Raw genomic sequence first — 12,572 nt, forward strand, 5'->3', positions numbered from 1 at the left:
CACCCTGCTGTCATGTGAGCAGACTTCCTCATGTGCATTGTCCAGAGGATTGATGAAACTGTGGGCAAGGAAGGCAGTGATGGCAACACCTGTTGTGAACAGTGGACAAGGAAGGTAGTCATGGCAACACCTTGTTCTTGAACAGTGGACAGGGAAGGCAGTCATGGCAACCCCCTGTTGTGAACAGTGGACAGGGAAGGCAGTCATGGCAACACCTGTTGTGAACAGTGGACAGGAAGGCAGTAATGGCAACACCTGTTGTGAACACTTAACCCCACAGAACTGTTCTCTTATGAGCAATTACAACAAAACTGGGCATGGAAGGCAGAGGCATACAGGTCTCTGTAGGTTCCATGCAAGTCCACTCTATGGTGCATTTCAGTCCAGCCTGGGCTGGACAGCGAAACAAACCTGCCTTCAAACAAGCAAATGAGTGATGGGCAGGTCCAAGTCTTGATTAAATATGCTTAGTTATATATCTCCATCATCCTCTGTTTAAATCTAAACTTCATGCAGAAGATGGATTTGTGGGGGGACCCAGGGGCCCTTCTCTCTTTTCCCTGATGTGGCCTTATTGCATAAGTCATCTTTTTCTGAACATTCTCACTAAAACATTTTTAAGAATGTTAGGGATGGTAGTATGTTTTACACACACACACACACACACGCACACACACGCACACACACGCACACACACACTACCCTACAAGGAGACAAGAATGGAAGAGCTTTAAGTGAAAGATAATGAAATGCCAGACAGATCGGAGGATAAATGGCAACTACACTGGAGTGTCTGTGGCTCGTGTTCAGAGAGTGGGGATATGAAGGCAGACAGACAGACAGACAGACAGACAGGGGTCCACTGGCAGGCTTAGGCTGACCTTGCAGAAGGAGGAGGTTATAGTTTACACGGTCATGAGGCAAAACAAGCCTGTTTGCTAGCTAGCTGGCAGGATCTTACATAGTTTTAATCAGGGAAAAGGAGGGGGGGGTGGAGGGAGGGAGGGAGGGAGGGAGGAGAGGATTCTTTTCTTGGTGCTGAGTGTTTGCATCCTCAGAATCTACACATTTATCTCATGGCATTTTCTCCATTAGTGTGACAGTTCACAATAAAATATCTTTAAAAGAAGAAACAAGGTAGACATATCTGTCATAATACTTTCACCCAGCAGGCTTCCATGTCTGGTCTGATTGAAAAGTTATTTCTACACTGGAGTTTTCCATAAGGTATCTTGAAGATCAAGTCAGACTGCTCCATGTCTCTCTCTGTCTCAAGGACACATTAGTGAGCAAGGTGCTCTCAGAGGGATCGATACATTAGTGTTTTGATTTTATTGGGACTGATGCCGTGGGTGGAAACAACTGTTTGCAGTTGCTGGGCCTGACAACACAGTGAACACGTTCTCTGTTTTTGGTTCCTTCCCAATTAATTATTTAATTCTATTTCCCTTTTCTCTGTGCTCTTCGGCTCTTGGTTTTATAAAAGAAATGTCAGCCTTCCCCACCGACGGTGTCTGTTGGACCCGATAATTAAACATGGCATTTCAGATTCAGTATGGGAAGGAGGGACTCTTCAGCCTCACGGACCAGGGAGCGGGCTAGAGATGGCATCTCGTCTAATCAGTTTGTTTTATAGAACAGGAAGCCGAGTCCCAGAAGGGTGGACAATCTGTCCAAGGCATCGCCAGGCAGGGTGGCGGCCCTGCACAGAGATGTTTGGTCTGGCTCTGCCTCTGCCTCCCACCCTCAGAGAGCAAACAAAACTGCTTCTAGCTGGGTACAGAGGTGAACTACTGAAGCATTACTGACTGGGCAGTGAGACCGCTTGCTTTCCCTTTTAAAGGGAGCAATGACCCTGCCTGTGATGAGGCCTGGTGTCAGAGGGTGAACGTTACGCTCAGGCACTGCTGCTGGTGCCTTTTGAGAAGGGCCCAGTAGTGTGACTTCGGCACAGAGCATTCCTGGACTCTGACCTGTGATGTTGTGGTGATTGTGTGTTGGGTTACAACAGGGCACAGGGCTCCCCACTGGTGAACACCAGCTGTGAGCACTAGCCTGGGGCTTCTCACTGTCTTCTCCTATGAGCCCCCTTCCTCTCATCAGATGCCCTCTTTTGAAGGCTAACGGAGGCCATTTGCAGATGTCATCGTCTGTGTTCCACCTGAGGTGCACTTTCATCTCATCCTCTTGGCCCTACAGATGTGTCTGTTGTTTCTCCTCTGTAGCCTTGCCCTTCCCCTCCACCTAGGGTGGCACACTAGGCATCTTACTTAAACTGTTACAGGCTCCCAGCAACTCTTCTACCTGTCTCTAGCCTTCCCTTCTCAAAATCACCTTTTTCTAATCATGTGGATTCTTGTCCCGTGCAAGGTCCCACGCAGTTTGGGCTCACACACTCTCCCTATTCCTACCTGGCTGGGTCCTTCTGTCGCCTATTGCAGCAGTTTGGGCTCACACACTCTCCCTATTCCTACCTGGCTGGGTCCTTCTGTCGCCTAGTGCAGTTTGGGCTCACACACTCTCCCTATTCCTATCTGGCTGGGTCCTTCTGTCGCCTAGTGCAGCAGTTTGGGCTCACACACTCTCCCTATTCCTACCTGGCTGGGTCCTTTGTCGCCTAGTGCAGGGTGTTCTGAGGTGCTTCTGTGCCTCTGATGCTGTCTCCAGCGGTGGATCTGCATTCATGCTCATCCCTCTGCCACTTGAGCCCGGCTTCAGCCACCCTCTGTCACACTCTTGTGGCTTCTGTCCTTATTGAGCTGTGGTGGCAAAGGTGGTTATTTCCCGTGAGTCCCTGTGGCATCCTCGGATGCTGTTTCACTTTGTCAGTGCTGTTTTCCTTTACGGCATCTCTTCTCAGGATTCAGCACAGGGTTGGGCCTGAATGCTCTCAGTCCCTGTTCCTTCTTTGGGGACTTGGGGGAGTGATGTCATGAACCCAGCTAAGGTTCAAGGGCTGCACTGGCTTGGGACAACTGATTTTATTTGTCAGATAAAGGCCCTTGAACAGGGCCTGAGTAGAAATGGGTTTAACGGAGGCCAGTCTGGGCAGCGTGGAGGTGTGGCAGTGTCAGGCAGGCCACAGAAGCCTGCAGCCAAGGGGCTTTCTTGGAAAGTCACTATAGAAGCTGGGCATGCTTCCCAGGGAGCGGAGTGTGCTGGAGACTGCTTAAGCAGGTGGGCCATCTGGACAGGAAGTGTCACCCGAGCTCTGCTTGTGGTGATTTGGGGACAGGAGGGAACAACTGGGCCAATCAGGTTCCCACCTAAGGTGGCTCTCATCTCCTGAGATTTTCAGGAGTTTCAGGTCTCAGCAACACCACCCACTGTATCCATATCACCTCTTGGGATACATGGAGGAATACTGTGCAGGAGAGGGCAGGGCTAAAGGATTGAGAGGCATGGCTGGGTGCAGATCCCAAAGATGTCTGAGCAAATTTTCTAGGAAGAAAACTAGTTAAGACCAGGCTCCCCTGATCACTGCCCTTCTGACACTGGCAAACTGTGTTGCTGCACAGCCACAGCAGTGGTCCTGATGGTGCTAACATGTCCTTTATGTTCCCACATAGATTTCTTATCTTTTGAAAAATAATATGTTTCAGTATTTTGCCTGTAGGTCTGTGCTAGGTGCTTAAGAAATTGAGGTGTCAGATTTCCTGGGCCTGGAGCTACAGATGGTTGTGGGCCACCATGGAGATGCAGGGAATTGAACCTGGGCCCTCTGGAAGAGTAGCCAGTGCTCTTAGTCTTTGAGCCATCTCTCCAGCCCCCCTGATTCTTTTCTCTTTTAAATGTTATTTATATGTGTTTCTCTACTGGAAGAGAAACATAAACAAGCGAATGTTGATTCTCACATGGGGCAGTTGAATTAGCATAGGTTATTTTGAGATTTAAAAATTTGGGAAACCAAACCAGAGAATTGTCATTTTGAGGTTCAAGTGGAAATGCCTTGTTTATAAGAATAGGTGGGCATGTTCCAGCCCCTCCCCCAACACTTGTCCTCTAAAAGGCAGTGACTCAAAGGACAAACTAAAGGCAGTGATACTGTACACAGTGGGCTTGTATCCATGCATCAGAACATATCTGAAAAGCATTGTGCCTTCATTTAAGCAGCCAGCAAGACTCAAGGCTCGAAGCTCCAAGACAGAGCATTGATTTAAACAATTATGAAGAGCAAAAGTTCCCCCCCCCCACCCACTGTCATACGGAATCTTTCCTCCTCACAAATTAGCTTCTACACTGAGAGCCCAGGCCCCTGAAGAACTGACTTCATCTGTTTCCTTCTCCCTTTCTCTTCCCCTCAGTTCCCTTCCCCTCTCCCTGCCCCACGCAGAAGCACACACACTTACATATGCCTGTGTGCACGCATGAGTGCATTTACACACCCCTTTCAGAAAATGTTTACACTCCTGAAATGCGAGCTCTTCTTTGCCCAGAGGTTCTGCATACACTCAGAGAGCCACTTTCCCCATCCTCATTCTCCAGGCTCTGTCCTGCTGACGTCCTCTTCATGCTAAGAACCCTAGCCCAGCATCACGCCTGAAGAAAATCCTTCTAGCGCCCTTTAAATTCGGTCAGCCCTTTCCACATACTCAATACCATACACATTTTATGACTCGTGTTTAGCAAAATGCTACTTTTTAATTTATGTGAAATTGCCTTGTCTTTCCCTCTAGACCTGTGCTGTGTAACATAGTTGCCACTGGAAAAAATTTACTTAAAGTAATTAAAATCCAGTGAAATCAGTAATCCCTTAGATGCTTTGGTGTACCGTATACTATGGAAGGTGCTCATAGCCATGTGTAGCTAGCAGCTGCCTTTCTGCATCACACAGAACAGGCCAGTAGGGCAGAGCTCCACAGCACTGGACACCAGGCTGCCAGGAAGAAAGCACAGCCCTTGGAGAAGATACATAAAGCATACAGTACATATCTGTGAGGGAGTCAGGGAAGAGGTGACTGTAGCTATGTGGGAGAGGGGGAAGAAGGGACTGTAACTATGAGAGAGAGGAAGAGAGGAGCCTGTAGTTATAAGGGAGAGGGGATAAGGGAGGCTAGCTCAAAGGAGCCATAACCCTCAGTGTAAAAAGTAAAGCACCAGTTTCCATGACGTACACGTAGGCAAAGATTCCATAGGCAAAGAGTAGCACTAACCAAACCAAACCAAACTCAACCAAACCAAACCAAACCAAACCAAACAAAACAACCCCTACCCAACCAACCAACCAACCCCTACCCAACCAACCTACCAACCAACCAAATGGAAAACCAATTGATAACAAAATTAAGAAATTCTAGGCTGGGCATAGTGGCACAGACCTTTAGTTCCAGCACTCAGGAGGCAGAGGAAGACAGATCTCTGTGAATTCAAGCCCAGCGTGGTCTACAGAGATATTTCCAGGACAGCCAGGGCTACACAGAGAAACCCTGTCTTTGGGGTTGGGGGAAGACCAGGTCATGAAAAGGCAGCATTAAAAGAGCAGAGAACTTAAGCACACATTGTGAGCAGGTGGCAGGTGACAGTTGACCATGTGTTTAGCATCCCTAAACCCTTGGGTTCAGTTTTCAAAACGAAAAGCATTAAAAGGAAGAGGAGCAGGGAGAAGAGAAGAGAGCTTGGCTCTAAGCCTCCCGACCTTGCCTAAGTGCAAACAGAGCATCTCCAGCAGTTCCACCAAGAACAACCCAAATGTCCACGAGAAGCAGAAAGGCTGAGCTCCTGACCTGACACAGCAGCATACCACACAGCAAGAGAACATGTGAGCGCTGGCATGGGCCTCAAACGTCATGTTGAGATGAAGGAGGGCCATGGACACTGATTTGAGGCTTCTGCTTCCAAAAGTCTAAATGAATATCTTCATGTGATTTTTAAAGCCAAGAGGACTAAAAAGACAGCAGAGAATAGAGATATATTTCATTTCCTGTAACAAGCAAGACTAATGCTTCGTGGTGGCAGCTATAGTTGTGTATCTTGGTAGATAGTTACCAACAGCAACAGGACTGGAAGGAAGCAGAGAATGCTGGGAATTATTATGCTATGATCTTGTAGGGTGCCCTACTATGAACAAAAACCTAGAAGCCCTTTAAGCTGTAACTTAACATGAGTGCTTGTCTTAATGAGGGTTTTCATTGCTGTGAAGAGACACTACAACCGAGGCAACCCTTATAAAGGAAAACATTGAATTGGGGCTGGCTTACAGTTTCAGAGGTTCAGTCCATTATCATCATGGTGGGAAGCATAGCAGCTTGCAGGTAGACATGGTGCTGGAGGAGCTGAGAGTTCTACATCTTGATCCGAAGGCTGCCAGGAAGTGGCTCTGTCTTCCACAGGCAGCCAGGAGGAGGCTTTCCAAGCCAACCCCAACAGTGACATACTTCTTCTAACAAGGCCATACCTATTCCAACAAGGCCCCACCTCCTACTAGTATCACTTTCTATGGTCCAAGGATATTCAAGCCACCACTGTTTTCATTACTGTATGCAATTTAGCAGACTTTAATTTTTTTAGGACTGTACGCACCATTTACCACAAAAATGAGGCTTTCAGGAATGAATCTGTAAAATACCATAAGAGTCTCCCAGAGGTGATTATAATATGTTGCTGGGAAACTATTAAACAAGACAAACTTTTTTATTTTATAGATGTATTTATTATTATACATAAGTACACTGTAGCTGTCTTCAGACACACCAGAAGAGGACATCAGATCTCATTATGGGTGGCTGTGACCCACATTGTGGTTGCTGGGATTTGAAGTCAAGACCTTTGGAAGAGCAGTCAGTGTTCTTACCTGCTGAACCATCTCACCAGCCCCCAAGATAAACATCTTTTTTTTTGTTTGTTTTTTGTTTTGTTATCCAAGACAGGGTTTCTCTGTATAGCCCTGGCTGTCCTGGAACTCACTCTGTAGACCAGGCTGGCCTCGAACTGATTTCAGGCTGGCCAGAAATCCGCCTGCCTCTGCCTCCCAAGTGCTGGGATTAAAGGTGTGCGCCACCAAGCCCGGCCCAAGACAAACATCTTAAAGAAATATACCATACTCATAGATAGGAAGACTAAATGGCATAAGATATTCTCATGTTTCCAAAATTAATCTATAGGCTTGAAAGTTTGGATGGAAATTCTACCAGATGACCTTAAAGATTTACCTTGAAGAGTGATTCTGAAATTTCTGTGAAAGAGCAGGGGGTGGGAAATACTCAGATGGCTCCAAAACAATCGTCAGGTGAGGGCTGGCCCTGCCAGGTCACAAAGGCCACTGCCACAGGCACTGAAAAGCCACCGAGTCTGCCCAAAGCTTTTGGAATGACTCGGTCAGAGGACGGGTAGGAAGTTTTCAAGTAGGCAGCAGAAGGTTGTCTACACCAGGGGGAAGGCTGCCTATCCTGATGGTTCACAAACCGTGCTGAGCATTGTCATGTTTCCTCGAGCCTTCAGTAACCCTGATGCCAGTTAAATGACAGTGGGAGGAGGGCTGACATTTCTAAGATCCTAGGTAACTACAGCACAGAGGAAGGCAGAGCAGTCCTGCATACACCCCAGGCAGTAACTGCAAGGGTGTGGCTCACTGGGTAGATGTAAGGGCCATGAGAAATGAGGGAGGAGAGTGGGAAGATCACATGGCCTCAGGGTAGGGCCATAACGCCTACTTTGTATACTGACCATGGCAGCGAGAAGGTGTGACTCAAGCTGTAGTAAAGAGAGAGGCAGAGCCACTGTGCACCAGCAGTGTGGCCATAATGCAGATGTGCACCAGCAGTGTGGCCATGATGCAGATGTGCACTAGCAGTGTGGCCATGATGCAGATGTGCACCAGCAGTGTGGCCATGATGCCCAAGCAGAAGGCAGCAAGGAGGGGTGGCTGCAGTTGGGAGGCCAACAATAGCAGAAACAGGAAAGATGAGGGTTAGAGCTTGGGTGAGAGTAGAGAAGGCAGGCATGGGGAGGCAAGAACAGCACTGGAAATGCTTGGGCAGTCTGGACCCTGAGCTAGCAGTACAGGGTCCGTACTCCACCAGACACCAACTCTTCCTGTTTGGACGGAAGCACCTATCATCATCCCTTCCACTGAACAGCCACCCCCACCGGGCAGTTGTCTCTTGGTGAGTCACCACAGCTTGGCTGGAGAGAGCAATGATGAGCACAGGAGATCGATCGATGGTCCACAGACAGGCTCTCGTTGCCTGCAGTGTAGTCACCTGTTGCTGATGAATGACAAACACCCCAATCCTCATCCCAGGGGCTTAGAAAGTTATTTTCCAACCGGAATTTAAACAGAAGAACAAAGTCAACCTTCCCACATGCTGGCCGAACAGGGGGCCTAGCAATGTACGTACTTCATAGGTAATTAAACAGACCTCTTGGGCAAGTGTGGTGGGTGGCACGAAGTGTCAGAATCGGCAGAGATGCTCTCCTACGAGCCCCAGGGAGGCAGGGACAGGCTGACCTTTCCCGTGGCTACGCTGTGGTGCTGTGAAATGACTGTCTGTGAGTCAGAAGGCAGGTAGGTGGCAGGGCTAAATATAACGATGGGCAGGCAGTCCAGCACATTAGCTTTGTTCCTTTGGAGCAAAAGCAGACAGCCCATTGAATACAAAACAAAAGCAACACGCAATGGCCAACACAACCCAAAAGCAATCATAGATCAGGATTAAAATCTAAGATATACCCACCCCCGCGCCCCCCCTCCCCGTTTCAGCTCAAATATGAAAAAAAAAAAGAGTTGGCAGAAGAGAATAAACATCTGTTCAAAGTCACCAGTGAACCACTCAAGGCCTAGATGGGCGGTCAGACTGTGAAGAGGCTAGGGCTGCAGGCCCAGAGTCTCTAGTCCCTGGAGGCCTTCTATAAGGGGTAAGGGGGCAGAGAAGAGAAGGCACCAAGGAAGTTAACACTGGCTGGTGAGAGGGCAGCAGCCCGCCCTGGTTGTATAAAAAACAAAGCAGAGAAATGGGCAACAAGTATGAAAGCAGCAATGAGGTTGCCATGGGGACCCAGCTAGGAAATGGGCAACTTAGGAGTCAGAGCTTCCCTGTCTCCCCAAAGGACCAAAAGCCTACAGGACCGGGAACTAGGTAGAGGTTGTGTCTGGTCCCTGAAGGCAGATGGCCGATGAGAACATCTTCACAGAGGTAGTGTAGGTCAAGGTAGAAAAGTTCTCATGGAGCCCTGGGGTGGGGGTGGGGGGAACCCCTGCTTCTGATGACAAAGGGGAACAGCAGGGCTCTCTGAAGGAGACCAAGGAATAGCTCTTGAGGCTGAGGGGGCAAGGGCTGAGTGAGGAAGGGACACCCAGGTAGGTGGCAGGTAGGCAGAACCTGGGAATTCAGAGACAAGGATCCTGGATTTGTCCTCTCAAGATATGCACAGTAGGGCGACATGCATTCAGACAGATTCTCAGGGGGCTTGTGCTGGATCAGGGGTATGTCGACGGCAGGACTGGTGTGATCTCCTGGTCACAAATGAAGACCCTGTGAGAACAGGCAGGAAGTAACTGAACTGCATGCCAGGCGAGTGTGCTGGGCACTGTTAAATATTCTCTCCATCCTGATGTTTTCTAACCCAAGGAAAAACCAAGTTTCAACAACATCTCAGGCTTGCTTGCTTGCTTTCTTTCTTTCTTTCTTTCTTTCTTTCTTTCTTTCTTTCTTTCTTTCTTTCTTTCTTTCTTTCTTTTTTTAAATCAAAACCAAAACACATGTTTGTGGCAATACTGAGGCATCTAGGAATTCCAAAGACAGAAAGAGATATACCCCTGTGTTAAGACTGCAAGCAAGCTGCCTCCAGCTTCTAGGTGCTTTGGGATGAGTCACACCACTCTTTAAAAAAATAAGACTGAGAACTCCAAAAATCCATATTTATTCTCAAAAGAGAACAGCAGACCAGGGCAGAGATGCTGAACAGCTCTTCCAATCTCAGAGGACAGCCTTAGGGGAGCAGGCAGGTTATGGGAGAGAACACAGCCAACTGCAGAGCAACGACCCACTGATAAAAGTATTCCCAGGCCACAGTGGCAACCCCTGCTTTAGCTGTCAGCAAACTGTGAAGTGGGACACCGTCAGATGTGATTCACACATAGTCCTGGACTCTGGATGAACACCCGTGTTGACACCTCTGCCCCTAGCAGCCTGCTCCCAGGGTGTTCATCAGAAAGCTGGCAAGAAGCGTACCCACCCATGGGAAGCAGAGCGGGTTCTCATCAGAGCTTAGCAAGCCACTGGTGTCTCTGCTGAACCCCAGACTGTGAGCATAGGGCCATTCAGTGACAGTACACAGGGAAAAGAAGGAAAAGCAAACTTACCTGTGGCCACATCTCCTACCACTCTGCACTAGTGGCCTCCCCAGAGAACTGTGCATGTCTCCAGGGCAACTACAAACTACCTACCTTCTATGGTTTTGTTGTAGCAGCAAGAAAAATCATCACTTTTTTGATTGACATCTTATTCCATAAGAAATGATTTAATAGCAGTTTGATATATATGTGTATATATATATACACACATATATGTGTGTATACACACACACACACACACACACATATAAAGCCTGGAACTAATCTATCCCCTTCTATGGAAAGAAGGTCACTTACCCACCTATATCAGTAGCTACTATACCCCAAGCTACAACTTTTCTGGGAACCCCAGAGCACTCTATGTGTTCAGGCAGACAATGGGAAGCCTCCAGACATGGAAAAGGCAGAAGGCCTTAGGTCTGGTGCCATCACTGTGTGCACCCATGGAGGGAGAGCAGTGTCCGGATGAGGCTGTCCATGGAGGCTGGGTACCGTGCTGCTCCAATTCCACTGTCACCATAGACATTATTTTTACTTTTAAACACACTGCGGAGTTTCTGAATGAACAAGCATGCTTTCTCTACGGAAATTAAGGATGAGTGTTGGCTCGTTGTTTTAGCCAACTGCTTCTACTGCTCTGGTTTTCTTGAGCATATTTTATGATAACCAGATGGGCTCTTTTGGCATCCATGGATTTTATGAATACATGAGAAGGCATCTTTGAAAAATATTCTACCTGGAACAGCCTACGCTGACAGACTCCTACGAGACACCCGTTGCTTTCTTTTACCTTTGCAAGTGTATTTTATTTTAGTTACATTCTATTCAAGTTTATTTTAGATATCTGTTACCATACACACACACACACACACACACACACACACACACACAATCTCCTTGTTCGTTCATGTCTTTTTCTTTCTTTCTAGAAGCACGTTAAAAAAAAAAAAAGCATAGCCTGTCACTAGGGTTGGTTGCTAAGCCATTTGTAAGCCCTAACCATAGGTTCGGTGGTGTTTTGATATATATAGTTTGGACCTCTGGGGATGCTGGTGAGCTCAGGATGTTGCTTTTGTGTCAGTGTGGCCGGTGGTTCCAAGTTTGTATTTTAGCGATGTGTTGATGGGCTGTGTAATACTGAAGAAGTCACCTCATTGGAACCTTGGCTCTCTCATAGTGATTGTAGTGTACAATCACTACGGCAATGCCCACTTTACAGGGAGGGTGGAACGAGTTGGATGCCCCCATGTACTTGTGCCTGCTGCATGATCCGTGATCACATCTGCCAGGGTTCATCAGAGAGGAGGGGCTGCTGCTGGGTACAATAGGAACTGGCTCACATAGTTGTGGAGGGCAGAAAGCCCTGCAACAGGTTACCCATGAGCTGGAGACTCTGGAGGAACATGGATCAGTCTGAGACAGAAGGGCTGAAAACCTTGGAAGACACTGAGGATAAATTCTGGATTCCAAAGATTGGAGAAGTGCAGGAGAGTCTCTCCAAGGTCGTGTCTGTACCACCCATGGTTTTGATGCTTGGATGATGTTCACTCATGTTGAGAGCTGTCCTTACCCTCCCAGTCCCTCAATTTTCAGGCCAGCTCCTCTGCAGCCGGCACACGCACCTTGCCAGTTCTTGAATATGCCTTTGTAGGCTGGCTCTGCTGGTGTGGCCAGAGCAGCTGTTTTCTCTTCACGACTAGCGCCTGCTTTCAGCTGTCATTTCCCAGTTGTCATGATGATTGTGATATTGTGGATGAATTCAAGAGAAGTATTATTTCAGAATTACATCCTGAAATTGCCCACAGCCTTTCTCCTAATGGAAAGATTGAACGCTATAAACGGTGCTGTGAAGTTCACGCTACAAGCTCATTTTTATTTGCGACTCTAACCATTCTTGCATGCCCTCCATCCTCATAGTACCTCTAAGCTCCTTGGTCCTGGTAGGCTGCCTCCATCTGTTTGCGACTTTTCGCCCTTGTCTTCCTATTAATTGTCAGACAAATCCTTTCTGCGTATCCTATTTGTGATTGCCTGTGTTGGTATAAGCACAGGTGGGATGCTCCATGCCATTGTCTGTTCTTCCCCAGCTCCCCAGTGGGAGAGAGTTCCTTCCCAGTATCTCCTGTGACGTCTTTCCCCAGCTTGTCTCTCTTGCTTCTGCAACTGCCCTGTGCCACTTCCAGCTTTGCTCTCGCCCAAACTTCTGCCCCAGCCGGAGCTGGAAAAGCCCCTGCCCATGGATGCTGCTGCCTTACTTTGCTGCCTTCCACTGGGTTAGAAA

The 12,572-nt window shown here is 47.9% G+C and overlaps 1 protein-coding gene across 3 annotated transcripts in view; it reads left to right on the forward strand.

The window, feature by feature from the left end:
- Positions 1–12,572, forward strand: part of Trappc9 (trafficking protein particle complex subunit 9) — a 486,162-nt gene that overhangs the window by 147,188 nt on the left and 326,402 nt on the right. The gene's annotated exons all lie outside the window — the stretch shown is intronic.

The sequence above is a fragment of the Mus caroli genome, unplaced genomic scaffold (genome assembly GCF_978045245.1).
Source record: "Mus caroli unplaced genomic scaffold, Mus_caroli_1 scaffold_16, whole genome shotgun sequence".
NCBI classification, from domain to species: domain Eukaryota; kingdom Metazoa; phylum Chordata; class Mammalia; order Rodentia; family Muridae; genus Mus; species Mus caroli.